Source organism: Lampris incognitus, chromosome 11 (genome assembly GCF_029633865.1).
Source record: "Lampris incognitus isolate fLamInc1 chromosome 11, fLamInc1.hap2, whole genome shotgun sequence".
NCBI classification, from domain to species: domain Eukaryota; kingdom Metazoa; phylum Chordata; class Actinopteri; order Lampriformes; family Lampridae; genus Lampris; species Lampris incognitus.
In genome coordinates, this window is record NC_079221.1 from 7,438,766 (window position 1) to 7,454,297 (window position 15,532).

Below are 15,532 nucleotides of genomic sequence, written 5' to 3' on the forward strand. Positions count from 1 at the left end.
TGAGTGAGTGAGTGAGTGAGTGAGTGAGTGAGTGAGTGAGTGAGAGAAGAGAGAGAGAGAGCACAAGATAGAAACACTCACCTGATTAATTTATGGTTGGTGTCAACATGAACCAAGGACAATGGTGCAGGAACACAGCGGCTTCTGCGAGCTACAAATCCAAGTTGCAAACTCCTGGTCAAAATTCCGGCTCCATCTACCCGGGGCATGGTAGCCTTCATCCTATGCCACTGCACACGGCAGCCTCTGGCTAACATCTCACCTTTCACCAGTCTATACCCAGCATGGGGCATTCTTGAGTTTATGAACCTCACAACACGATCAGGTTCCTCCTCAGATACTTTGGACTGGCATCCAAGAACAGAGAGGCCATGCTCTTTCATCCGCCTGTGAAGTGTACTTCTTAAAAAAAAAACTCATACAACTGGGGTGCCCCGATGGCTCACCTGGTACAGCGTGTACCACATAAGGCTGAGTCCTTACCGCAGCCGCCTGGGTTTGAATCCGACGCAGGCCCTTTGCTGCATGTCATTCCCCCTCTCTCCCCCTGCCTTTCCTGTCAAATAAAGGCAGAAAATGCCAAAAAATAATCTAAAAATAAAAGAAACACCGTACAACTTGGCTAAACGTTCTAAAAGGAAGTGCGGTGGAAATCATCAGCATCAATTTCCAGGTGTGGCCGTCCCAGCTTCCCCACAGTGGCAGTTACACTATCTGACACATGAACTGACGGCTCTTCAGCAGACCGAGCAGGCAAGCTAAGGGTGTTGATCAACTCCTGCAGACTGTTAATGAGTTCCCGTGGGAAGTTTGGGTGATGTGATGCCATTGTTGCCAAGGAAAGCTCTTGTTGATCAACGTCCAGGGGGTGAATCAAGCTGAATCTTGCTTGAAACCGCTGCAAGATTTCTTTTCGTACTTGTTCCTGCAGGCACAGACATTGCCAAGTCAGCACAAAGTAACCTCAACGTCTACACAACTGAACACATTTCATTGCATGAACCTAAAACGCTAACTCTATCACAGATTGCACTTTGATCAAAATGAACCATGACCCAACAGCCTAAGTAATTAAAAATATAACGATAGATGTATTCATATTTCAGGAGAAAAAAAAAGCATCAACTGTCCTATTAATTAAATTTTTTTAGAATGGAATTGGAATTGAATAGGAAGAGAGCTAAAACTTGATACTAAATATCAGTATGGGTAGCATGTGGCAATACACACAAGTCCAAGCGCCACATTTGCACGTCAAATAAATCTTGTAAAATGAAAATGATCACAACTCAGGGGCTGTCATCGACATGTTACGTATGGGAATTTGTGGTGTTTTGATGTATTAGTTGGCTCATCCATCCATCCATCCATTATCCAAGCCGCTTATCCCAATCGGGGTCACGGGATGCTGGAGCCTATCCCAGCAGTCATTGGGCAGCAGGTGGGGAGGCACCCTGGACAGGCCGCCAGACCATCACAGGGCGCGCGCACACGCACACGCACACGCACACGCACACGCACACACACACACACACCTAGGGACAATTTAATATGGCCGATTCACCTGACCTACATGTCTTTGGACTGTGGGAGGAAACCGGAGCTCCCGGAGGAAACCCACGCAGACACGGGGAGAACATGCAAACTCCACACAGAGGACGACCTGGGATGTCTGCCAAGGTTGGACAACCCCAGGGTTCGAACCCAGGACCTTCTTGCTGTTGAGGGGACCGCGCTAACCAGTGAACCACCGTGCCGCTAGCTGGATCATAATCTGTTTTAATAGACCATATACTGGCCTACTTGGGACTGCAATTGTAGGTCTGTTTGCCAAAACCTGCTCAGGTCCCACAATGTTACAATGTCATACAGACAGAAGAAGATGTCAGTTAAGACACCATGGGGACAGTTCCATAGTGTAACAACTCTCTCAGCCTCTCACCTCTCTCTCCACCGATTCCTATGGGAAATTAGCATGTTTTTTAACAAAATTATCACCGCATGCACTTACCTATCTAACCAGAAATGAAAACAGGCAGTATAGTCAGGCAAACGCATCCATTTGCGTGTGTCAATTCATGCACAAGCACGCATGCGCGCACACACACACACACACACACACGTCACCCTATACTTGTGGGGGACCCCTCATTGACTACATTAATTCCCTAGCCCTTAACCCTAATGTTAACTGTCATAACTACATGTGTAATCTTAACCCTGACACTAACCCTAACATAATCCTAATTCTAACCTTAACTAACATAATCCTAATTCTAACCTTAACCCTAAAACTATAACTACATGTCTAACCTTAACCCTGACACTAACCCTAACATAATCCTAATTCTAACCTTAACCCTAAAACCATAACTACATGTCTAACCTTAACCCTTACACTAACCCTAACATAATCCTAATTCTAACCTTAACCCTAAAACCATAACTACATGTCTAACCTTAACCCTTACACTAATCCTAACATAATCCTAATTCTAACCTTAACCCTAAAACCATAACTACATGTCTAACCTTAACCCTTACACTAACCCTAACATAATCCTAATTCTAACCTTAACCCTAAAACCATAACTACATGTCTAACCTTAACCCTGACACTAACCCTAACATAATCCTAATTCTAACCTTAACCCTAAAACCATAACTACATGTCTAACCTTAACCCTGACACTAACCCTAACATAATCCTAATTCTAACCTTAACTCTAAAACCATAACTACATGTCTAACCTTAACCCTTACACTAACCCTAACATAATCCTAATTCTAACCTTAACTCTAAAACCATAACTACATGTCTAACCTTAACCCTGACACTAACCCTAACATAATCCTAATTCTAACCTTAACTCTAAAACCATAACTACATGTCTAACCTTAACCCTTACACTAACCCTAACATAATCCTAATTCTAACCTTAACTCTAAAACCATAACTACATGTCTAACCTTAACCCTGACACTAACCCTAACATAATCCTAATTCTAACCTTAACCCTAAAACCATAACTACATGTCTAACCTTAACCCTGACACTAACCCTAACATAATCCTAATTCTAACCTTAACTCTAAAACCATAACTACATGTCTAACCTTAACCCTTACACTAACCCTAACATAATCCTAATTCTAACCTTAACTCTAAAACCATAACTACATGTCTAACCTTAACCCTGACACTAACCCTAACATAATCCTAATTCTAACCTTAACTCTAAAACCATAACTACATGTCTAACCTTAACCCTTACACTAACCCTAACATAATCCTAATTCTAACCTTAACTCTAAAACCATAACTACATGTCTAACCTTAACCCTTACACTAACCCTAACATAATCCTAATTCCAACCTTAACCCTAAAACCATAACTACATGTCTAACCTTAACCCTTAATCTAACCCTAACATAATCCTAATTCTAACCTTAACTCTAAAACCATAACTACATGTCTAACCTTAACCCTTACACTAACCCTAACATAATCCTAATTCTAACCTTAACCCTAAAACCATAACTACATGTCTAACCTTAACCCTTAATCTAACCCTAACATAATCCTAATTCTAACCTTAACCCTAAAACCATAACTACATGTGTAATCTTAACCCTTACACTAACCCTAACCTAATCCTAATTCTAACCTTAACCCTAAAACCATAACTACATGTCTAACCTTAACCCTAAAACCAAGCTGTAACGCTAAAATAAACCCTTTCCCCTCTTGGGGACCCATCAAATCTCTCCACAAGGTAGGTGTTTTTAGGTTTTTCTATTCTAATGGGGACAACCCCCCCCCCCCCAACACACACACACACACACACACACACACACACACACACACACACACACACATCTAGCAGTTAGGCTACTTAGCTAGCAAATGTTATAGATAGCAAGTTAGCTAACGCTAATTAGGTAAAAGCTCATTTATATAGCATAGCGAAGCTAATTTAACACAACGAAACATCCAGTACAGCACAGACAACATATATGATCAATACTTACACCTTACACTTAGTAGTGAATGCCCAGTGCCGCTGTGCCCACACACACAGACGCCGCATTAGCCGCTGATGCTACGTCAACGTCGCCGCCATATTGGACCGGGCAAGACTGGCTACACAAGTAAACTAGGGGACAGGGGTTCCGTAGAATTTAGAATGGTAGCTGATGCGCGTCGGGCGTCTCAGTGCCAGTTGGCCGTATCTGCGGGTGGGACGCCGGATGTGCGTACGTGTCCTGGTCGCTGTCAGAATGTACATCACAACACTAGGCCCAAATACATGACTCCAAAAACACTGGACAGTATATTAATATTTCCATATGAAAAATTCTCAATTTCTGAGTAAGCCTCCCCATTTAAGTAAGGACCCTGCACGTGCCATATTTTCGATTACTCTTGTCCAACTTTATATGATACACCATAAAAGCATCGTATGCCAAAAACGCATGACATACAAGGTTCTTGTAAAGAGTATGGAAAACAAACTGGTATCATATAAAACATATTGGTATCATATAAAACACATTGGTATCATATTAAACACATTGGTATCATATATAACATATTGATATCATATAAAACACATTGGTATCATATTAAACACATTGGTATCATATAAAACATACTGGTATCATATTTGGTATAATATAAAACATACTGGTATCATATAAAACAAATTGGTACCATATAAAACATACTGGTATCATATTTGGTATCATATAAAACATACTGGTATCATATAAAACAAATTGGTACCATATAAAACATACTGGTATCATATTTGGTATCATATAAAACATACTGGTATCATATAAAACAAATTGGTACCATATAAAACATACTGGTATCATATTTGGTATCATATAAAACACATTGGTATCATATAAAACATACTGGTATCATATTTGGTATCATATAAAACACATTGGTATCATATAAAACACATTGGTATCATATAAAACATACTGGTATCATATAAAACATACTGGTATCATATTTGGTATCATATAAAACACATTGGTATCATATAAAACATACTGGTATCATATAAAACATACTGGTATCATATAAAACAAATTGGTACCATATAAAACATACTGGTATCATATAAAACAAATTGGTATCATATAAAACATACTGGTATCATATTTGGTACCATATAAACCATACTGGTATCATATAAAACATACTGGTATCATATAAAACACATTGGTACCATATAAAACATACTGGTATCATATAAAACATACTGGTATCATATAAAACTTACTGGAATCATATAAAACACATTGGTATCATATAAATCATACTGGTATCATATAAATCATACTGGTGTCATATACAACATACTGGCATCATATAAATCATACTGGTACCATATAAAACATTCTGGTATCATATAAACCATACTGGTGTCATATAAAACATACTGGTATCATATAAAACATACTGGTGTCATATAAAACATACTGGTATCATATAAAACATACTGGAATCATATAAAACACATTGGTATCATATAAACCATACTGGTATCATATAAATCATACTGGCATCATATAAATCATACTGGTATCATATAAAACATACTGGTATCATATAAATCATACTGGTACCATATAAAACATACTGGTATCATATAAAACATACTGGTATCATATAAAACATGCTGGTATCATATAAAACATACTGGTATCATATAAAACATGCTGGTATCATATAAAACCTTTTTGTGTGGGGTGACAACTGTACCAAGAAATGTTGATGATGACTTGCCTTCATTTTACTGATAAAAATACAAACAAATATTTTTAGCAGCAGTAGGAGTAGTAGTAGTAGTAGTGGTAATAGTAGTAGTAGTAGCAGTAGTAGTAGGTCATGTAGTAGTAGCAGTAACAGTAGTATTAGTAGTAGTAGGTCATGTAGTAATAGCTGTAGTAGTAGTGGTAGTGGTAGTAGTAGTCATAGCAGCAGTAGTAGTAATACTTGTACCTATCTTAATATTTCCAAAACGCTGCATCCTGTGTGCTGTCTTACCTACAGATGAAGCAGCAAACGAGTCTGACCTGATTTTTCGTAGTCACGCAAGAACTCAGCAGATGGATGGGATTTTTTTTCCTTTCTTTTGTTTTTTTTTTTGGCATGGTGGATAAAAGAGCAGAGTATGCACGTGCAATTATTTATTTGGACTTGAAAATGAAATTAAATAGCTTACAATCGGTTCCAGCGTAAGCTCGTGCAAACAAATGAGGATCCAAGCGTTTGATGGGAGAGTTGTTACCAGAACCAGCACCGCTACACAAGCTGATGAACGGAGGCCAGGCAGGCAACACATGCGTAGAGGAGAGTGACGAAGGTATCTCTTTAATCACTGCCTATGATAGTAACATCTATGGTTCAGTAATACTTACAAATAAAGCAATAGATAAATAAATAAATAAATATTTGTGGGTCTAGCTGATGGATAAGTGTGTTTGTGCTGTAGTGCTGCTAGGCTGTGGACTGGCCTGGCTTAGGGAGCTCGTCATAGCAAACTGCAGCCTTCTCTTTTCAAAATGCTCTGCAGAGCAAATTCCTATAGGCCGGCCTGTATAGGCACACATGCACACATGGGTGATACGCGTCCTGGGTCTTGCTATTTCTTCTTCATGTTATTGTTCTTTTACTGTTCGTTCGGTAACACTTACAATAACTACACAAAATGAAGCATTAGTTAAGAATTAGTAACTACTGAATTCATCCTTTGTAAAGCAAGACGGGCACCAATGGTTAGTGAGCGTGTTAATAGATGGTTTATAAATGCTTATTAATACTGCAATTCATGATTAGTTCATGCACAAATGTACATCTAAATGGTTTTGTTGATCGCGTACTTACACTTTCTAAAGGATCTTATGATCCTTTAGACTTTTGTGGGTCTCAAGGTGCTGCTGGCCTTTCAGTAGTCCTCACTGTAGATGAGCTCATACAAAATACTTAACTAACAACTACCTGGATTAATCATGAATTGCGGCATTACTATGTATTTATAAACATCTATTAACACACCCATGCCTGGCTTCCCACCCACAGACAACAGCCCATTGTGTCTGTAATGGCCACGGTGAGTCAGGACCTCGGTTTAACGTCTCGTCCCAAGGACAGCATCTCCTACAGCACAGTGTCCCCCTCACTGCACTGGGGATTTTTGTACTTTATTAGGACCAGAGAGAAGACTGCCTCCTACTGGCCCACCAACACCACTCCCAGCAACGACTCCATTTTCCCAGGAAGTCTCCCATCCAAGTACTAGCCAAGCCCACACCTGCTTAGCTTTCATCACACAGCAGAATCAGGGCGCGTGTTGGTATGGCTGCTGACCTTCTACCTCATATCATTATTGATAGTAGTGTTAGTTGTTGTAGAAGTCAGTAACATACTGTCATGTCCTGTTTGCAGACTATAGTTATAAAGTTTCATCAAAGTCTGCGGGCAAAAAATGTGGGTCTGGCCCGTAGGCGGAGGAACATGTTGAACGGGAGTGAATTCACCGGAGGTGGTTTGGAGCCACAAACTCATCGGGATTTAATCTCGGGAGTCCGGTGGCTCTCTCCGGTTCCTAACGGGAAGTGTGTCTGGCGAACAAAAGAAGACTGAAGGGTTTCTGATGAACCGATTGATGGTTCGGTGTTTCAAGTCTGGGAGACGCACATTTGAAATGCATAGCGTAGTCAGACTTTAAACAGGGCAAAAATGAGCTGCGTACATTTGATGATCCGGGGATCAGTTGTGAAGGTTTATTTATTTATTTTAGAGTGAGAAACCTCAAATTAGAGTTTCAGCCCCGGGTCTGTCCTTACCGTGTGAGTTTGCAGCTTCTGGTGGTGGTATGGTACGGTATCCAGAGATATGGAGTTTCACGGTTTTGACTTATTCATGAAGCGCAAGTTAAAGGCCTCGAACAAGAATCAAATAAATTATGGAACGTCTTTGTTTTCTCTCCTCAGAGGTCTCCTGAAAATATGAAGCGTGAGTTGGAGGCGTCCCCAGATAATGGAGAGTTTGATTCACTAAGCAACGATCCCCAAACTCCAACAGCTTGGCGGGGAAACGCTGAAGGATTTCTAACTAATCTGGACACGGTACAGAGGAACACGGCACTTTCAAAATAGTCCTGCTGCTCCAGACATACGAGCAAGCTCTCAGCTGTGCAATGCAGAATGACTGGATGCTAGTCGGCTGTAGTCCGCAACAGTCCACCATGTAGGCCTGTTTGTGCTACCAGCTCTGATACTGTTGTCTGAGTACTCTGATTGATGTAAGACACGCTGGACTGGTGAACACCTGACATCATGGCACGCCTCACCGTGTGTGTAGGCTTGTGGGGGCAAGGAAAGTAAACCCAGGGGGCTTGAAAACGAGAGAGATGGACAGACGGACAGAGAACAAGAGACAGACAAGACAAAGACAGAGAGGGACAGCCAGAGACACACAAAGAGAGAGAGATAGACAGACAGACAGACAGACAAAGAGAGAGAGATAGAGACAGGCAGAGACAGACGGACAGAGAGAGACAGACAGACAGACAGACAGACAGACAGACAAAGAGAGAGAGATAGAGACAGGCAGAGACAGACGGACAGAGAGAGACAGACAGACAGACAGACAGACAGACAGACAAAGAGAGAGAGATAGAGACAGGCAGAGACAGACGGACAGAGAGAGAGAGACAGACAGACAGACAGACAAAGAGAGAGAGATAGAGACAGGCAGAGACAGACGGACAGAGAGAGACAGACAGAGACAGACAGACAGAGAGAGCGAGAGAGACACAGACAGACAGACAGACAAAGAGAGACAGACAGGCAGGCAGGCAGGCAGGCAGACAGACAGACAGAGAGAGACAGAGAGACAGACAGGCAGGCAGACAGACATGCAGACAGGCAGGCAGACAGACAGAGAGAGACAGAGACACAGACAGGCAGGCAGACAGACAGAGAGAGACAGAGAGACAGAGAGACAGACAGAGAGACAGACAGACAGACAGACAGACAGACAGACAGACAGACAGACAGACAGGCAGGCAGGCAGGCAGGCAGACAGACAGAGACAGACATGCAGACAGGCAGGCAGACAGACAGAGACAGACAGACAGATAGGCAGGCAGACAGACAGAGAGAGAGACAGACAGAGAGAGACAGAGAGAGACAGAGAGAGACAGAGACAGACAGACAGACAGACAGGCAGGCAGACAGACAGAGAGATGTTTGTGCTTATGGCCACATTATGAAAATGAAGGCTCTTTTGGTTGATTCTGACAATGACAATGTTTTCAGATTGGTAAGTCGTGGGGATCAGCCTGATCCGAGGGATCGGGGGCTCTGCTGCAGGAGTCGGTGGGTTTTTGCTGGAGGTGAGAGGATTCTGACTTACTGAAAAGCAACATTTATCATGGTGCTCATTTTGTTACGCGCTGGATGGGAGAGTCTCTCTATCGTGTCTAATAAAGGTTACAGGCATATTAAAGTTTATTGCAGTTTCTATTGAATCTGGTCAGCGGGAGCAATGATGATGATTTAGACAGGCATGGCGGAGCGTTTGCTCTCCCATAGAGCACCACGGATACTCCACGATGGCTCAAATGGGGTGTGATGGGGAGGGGACGGGGTATTTTATAGACTTGAGTGGCCATCCACATTTTCAATCCTAACCCTTGGATTTATTTGAGATAAGCACGGCGGCAGTTATTCGTTTGGCTGACTATCGAGCCTAGTTAAATTATCATTGATAATTTGCCGGGAATCATCGCTGAAGATTGATTCAGAATCCCGCCCCGCCGACACGAGCGACTCATAACTTTTTGCAGCCTCCCACATATTGGCCTGTGTTTTGTCCAACAGCGTTCCTGCTCCGAGACGGCGTGGAGGTTATCATGGGTTTGGCTGAAGGGCGTGCGTTGAATATCCCCGGGGAAGCCATGACTAATGAGGACCTGTTGGCCCAGGGAGATGAAAGGTCAGGATCTGCCTGGTTCATCACGAGGTTTCCACCCACGGCGTTTTGAAAATTGATTTCTTTACCATGCTATGGCTCGTCGCAGGTTTAAAGACGAGGGGATTTCAAAGGAGATGGATCTGGAGCCATCAAAACCTTGGCGCAGGTTATGAGCATCGCAACGCCACAATCCTCGCTTTGAATCTGCCGTAGAAATTATAGAACAGACACATCTGAGGCATGTGTAAGTCTACTTGTTCGTTCCCTTCGGTCATTTGTGCCTTGATGCATTTAACATTACAGAGGCTGAAGATAACCCACCTGACACCATATGCTTTCGACTTTCAAATGAGGTTTGGACTGCCAAGGCGGAAACCGCTCTCCCTGAAATGGAAATTGTGGATTCTCTCGACGCGTTCAGTTTGCGGAAAAAACACTGAGGTGAAGGTATTTCAAGGGCTTAACCGATAATGATCGGCTGTTTCCCTCCTCAAAGCTTACATATGATAATCACTCCTCGCAAAAAAAAAAAATGTGGCCTAGGATTAGCTGTGAATGCACTGTGTGCAAGCTCACGTCATTTCCACGCAGTCCTGTCCTGTCCCTGATGACGGCATGTACATCCAGCTGGAATTGGTCCCCGGGCGCCGAAAGAAAGGGCTGCCCACTGCTCCCGGTTTCCCCTGGAGGAAGGACAGACAGCAGAATGGGGAAAATGCAGAGGGAACGTTTCTTCAGCCACCACTGCCTGCATGAATGTGTGTGTCAGCTGTAAGAAGAATAAAGTCTCTCCTCGAGGTATTTTGCTTGTATAACCTCCCTTTGGGTCTGCTGTTGTAGCAGAGCTCCATGGTGATGAATGTTTTGTTGCAGTAGCCCACTTATCAGGTTACCCCGCTTCCCCCTACACCAGACCTTGTTATTCCAGATGACATCTGAGCCAGTATGGCTGTAGTTATATTTCTCCCACTCATTATTAAGTTTCCTTTATTAATCCCCTCGGGGAAATTCATTTACTGCAAATTAACCCATCCTAGCTGTGATCAGTGTAGCTAGGAGCAGTGGGCTGCCGCCTTCATGCGGCGCCCGGGGGGACCAACTCCGCTTCTTTCCCCGTTGCCTCGGTCAGGGGCACAGACAGGAGTATAAACCCTCACATGCATGTTTCTTTTTATGGCGGGGGAAACCGCAGCACCCGCAGAAAACCCACCGCAGACATGAGGAGAACATGCAAACTCCGCACAAAGGACAACCTGGGATGAACCCCCCCCTCAAGGTTGGACAACCCCGGGGTTTGAACCCAGGACCTTTTCGCTGTGAGATGACAGCGCTAACCACTGGGCCACCGTGCCGCCCAAACGCAGGCTCATGTAGGCTTGTGTATCGCATTAGGAGTCTAAGCCTGAGGAGGACACTTAACTATAAGTTTGCACTGACCGAGAGTCGAGCCCAGGTCTCCTGCGCTAAAGACAGTGTTGCTGTACATCCCAGTTAACAGCAACATCAGAAAGAAGGAGCATGAAAAGACAGACAAATACCAAGGGCTGAAGGAGGAAGTGGAACAGATGTGGAAGGTGAAGTGCAAAACGGTCCCAGTGGTAATAATAGGAGCACGAGGGGCTGTGACCCCCCCCCCCCCCCGAACTGGGAGAGTGGCTCCAGCAGATTCCAGGAACAACACCTGAGGTCTCTGTTCAGAAGAGTGCAGTCCTAGGGACAGCTAAGATACTGCACAGAACCCTCACACTCCCAGGCCTCTGGTAGAGGACCCGAGCTTGAGGAACACACACATACTACCAGCCCCCGGCGGGGGGGGGGGTATCTCTGTGTGCGTGTGTGTATGTGTGTGCATGTTTGTGTGTGTATATATATCCATCCATCCATCCATTATCTAAACCGCTTATCCTGCTCTCTTCATGGGGATGCTGGAGCCTATCCCAGCAGTCATTGGGCGGCAGGCCGGGAGACACCTCGGACAGGCCGCCACGCCATCACACAGGGCCGACGTACACACAGACACACATCCACACACATTCATACCTAGGGACAATTTTAGTATGGCTGATTCACCTGACCTAAATGTCTTTGGACTGTGGGAGGAAACTGTAGCTCCCGGAGGAAACCCACGCAGACACGGGGAGAACATGCAAACTCCACAGAGGACGAACTGGGACGACCTCCAAGGTTGGACTACCCCGGGGATCGAACCCAGGACCTTCTTGCTGTGAGGCGACCGCGCTAACCACTGCACCACCGTGCCATGTGTGTGCGTGTGTGTATATATATATATATATATATATATATATATATATATATATATATATGTATGCTCAGATTTGTTGGGACCTTACAGCTCACTGAAATAGTGCTTCATTCCCCCTGAAAAGTGATGAAATTAAAAGCTATTTTGTCATGTACACTTGCACGCCTTTGGTACATCATAGAATAAAGCAAAGAAGCTGTGAAAAGAGACGAGTTATTGCTTACTCTACAAAGATATTGCGAAATGGCATGGACACATTTGCTGATACCCCTTCGAACAGATAATAAATGATTGGATTATGGTGATATTTCAAACTAATTAGTTTCTTTAATTAGTATCGCACACGTCTCCAACCTTGTAATCAGTCAGTGTGCCTATTTAAATGGAGGAAAGTCGTCACTGTGCTGTTTGGCATCACGGTCTGCACCACTCTGAACACGGAGCACAGAAAGCAAAGGAGAGAGTGTGAGGAGATCAGAACGAAAATACTAGACGGGCGTGGTAAAGGTAAAGGCTACGAGACCATCTCCAAGCAGCTGAATGATCCTGTTATATCAGCTGCAAATATCATTAAGACGTTTAAGGTCCATAGAACTGTAGCCAACCTCCCCGGGCGCCACCGCAAGAGAAAAAACCCGACCCCGGACTGAACTGAAGGGTAGTGTGAATGGTAGCAAAAGCACCAAGAATAACTGCCAGCGAGATACGAGCTGAACTCCACGGTGAAGCCACGTCAGTTTCTGATCGCACCATGTGCTGCTTTTTGAGCCAAAGTGAGGTCCATGGATGAAGACCCAGGAGGACCCCACCTTTGAAAGAAAAACATAAAAGAAGTCAGACTGGGAGAATGTCCTTTTCGACAGGCGAGTCAAAACTGGGGCTTTTTGGCAAGTCACATCAGCTCTATGTTCACAGAGGGAAAAAAAATGAAGCTTTCACAGAAAAGAGCACCATACCTACAGTGAAACAGGGAGGAGGCTCGGCTATGTTCGGGGGCTGCTTTGCTATGCCTGGCACAGGGTGCCTTGAATCTGTGCAGGGCACAACGAAATCTCAAGAATATCAAGGCGTTCTGCAGCGAAACGTACTGCCCAGTGTCAGTCGCAGGTCATGGGTCCTCCAACAGGATGATGACCCAAAACACACAGCTAAAAGCACCCAAGAATGGATGACAACAAAACATCAGACTATTCTGAAGTGGCCTTCTATGAGTCCTGATCTGAATCCTGCTAAACATCTATGGAAAGAGCTGCAACTTGCAGTCTGGAGAAAGCTAGCTGCAGCAGTTTGCTCAGGAAGTGGGCCAGAATACCTGTTAACGGGTGCAGAAGTCTCACCGAGAGCCACAGAAAACGTTTGATTGCAGCGATTGCCTCTAAAGGTTGTGCAGCAAAATATCCGGCTAAGGGGTCCCATCATTTCTGTCCATACCATTTTCATTTGTTTTAGTATTTTACAATATTATGCTGAACAAAAAAAAAATCAAAAGCAAAGTCTGATTTCTATGAAACATGGAATAAATAATGGTGGATGCCAATTACTTTCGTCCGTTTCAAGTTATTTCAGAGTAAAATGTGCGTTCTTCGTTTTTTGTGGAGGGGTACCAACAAATTTCTCTCTCTCTGTAATTTCACAAATGGCCATTCATAAGTAACCTTAATATTGAAACTATCCATGAGATAGACTTTCTATTATATTTGTTGTGCATATGGAAGATTTCTCCCTTGTCATCCCGGAAAACAATAATTTTGAACCGAGCATCCAGACAGTCTTCAGTTCCCGGGGCAAGGCTACCTGTTCCCACCGACACGGTCTCATTTGGCATGGTCGCTTCACTGTGACACATGTCATAACATACACATGCGTTCGAAAAGGATCTTTTTTTAAGGGTTTTCATTTTTTGTTTATTAGGAAAAGCAGCATGGTGGCACAGTGGTTAGCGCGGTCGCCTCACAGCAAGAAGGTTCGAGCCCCGGGGTAGTCCAACCTTGGGGGCCGTCCTCTGTGTGGAGTTTGCATGTTCTCCCCATGTCTGCGTGGGTTTCCTCCGGGTGCTCCGGTTTCCTCCCACAGTCCAAAGACATGCAGGTCAGGTGAATCAGCTGTACTAAATTGTCCCTAGGTGTGAATGTGTCAGCCCTGTGATGGATTGGCGACCTGTCCCGCCTGCCGCCCAGTGACTGCTGGGATAGGCTCCAGCATCCCGTGACCCCGATTGGGATACGCAGCTTGGATAATGGATGGATGGATGGTAAAAGGTCGATGCTAGATCCAACGGGGTGTAGGCACAGAAGTAGATGTGACTGGTTGTTGGTTAGGGTTTAAACTTTTTGAATTTCCATTGTTAGCAAGTGTTAACGTTAGCTATCGTTACAGTAAGATCTAGCAATGTTAAGGTCAGTTGTAAGCTAGCTAGCTAAATGTTTCAGTGCGCATCGTTTGTTTCAAATCAGTGTGCTTTGAGGTTCTGCGCTGTCTATTGGCCGATGCAACAGCCAATCACGGCTACTTCCGTGCCTACACCCCATTGGATCTAGCATCAACCATAGTAAAAGCAAATAAAAGCGCTGGAAAGAGAGAAGCTAAAGAAGCAGGAAGATGCTTTAAGGGTCTTATAAATATCCCTGACTTCCTGTTTCCCTAACAAGCAGCTTCTCTCTCTCACTGTGTGTTGGGTTGAACCTGACCCCGCTGGGAGGCTCCTGCTTCGGTGACATGGCAGCTCTGAAAAAGCATCGGGACTGGTTGGACCAGGGACCCCACGTTCACGCTTCCTCCTACCAGCTGCTCCGTTTGACCCTGAACCCCAAACACCAAAATCCACGTCCAAACCCAGGGCCACATCCACCTCACTTTCACCTCTTGCATGCAGTGTCGTAGGAGCCGGGATCAAACTGGGTTCCCCTGCCTTACGGTTCCACAGTTACTGAACAACGACAATGGGAGAAATAGGGCACGTAAACAGCAAATTATAAAAAGTACAGAATCTGAAACCGATGAAAAATATTTGCCCGTGACCTTGTTTCTACAATGAAAATGAGCCAATCACTGAGGAAGAAATTCCCTTCGAGACGGGTATGACCGAAGCAGTCTCTCATCAGCTAGTAAGTCAGCAGCTTGCCTTCTCGTGGAAATCTACACGAGTGTAGAAGACCGAAGACTGTTGATGAAATTGGAAATTTACCTTTGTGGACTCAAAATGTGAGAAACTGTAAACCTCATCGTTTTTGTACGCAGGAGCGAGTTCTGATTAAATCATTGTCACG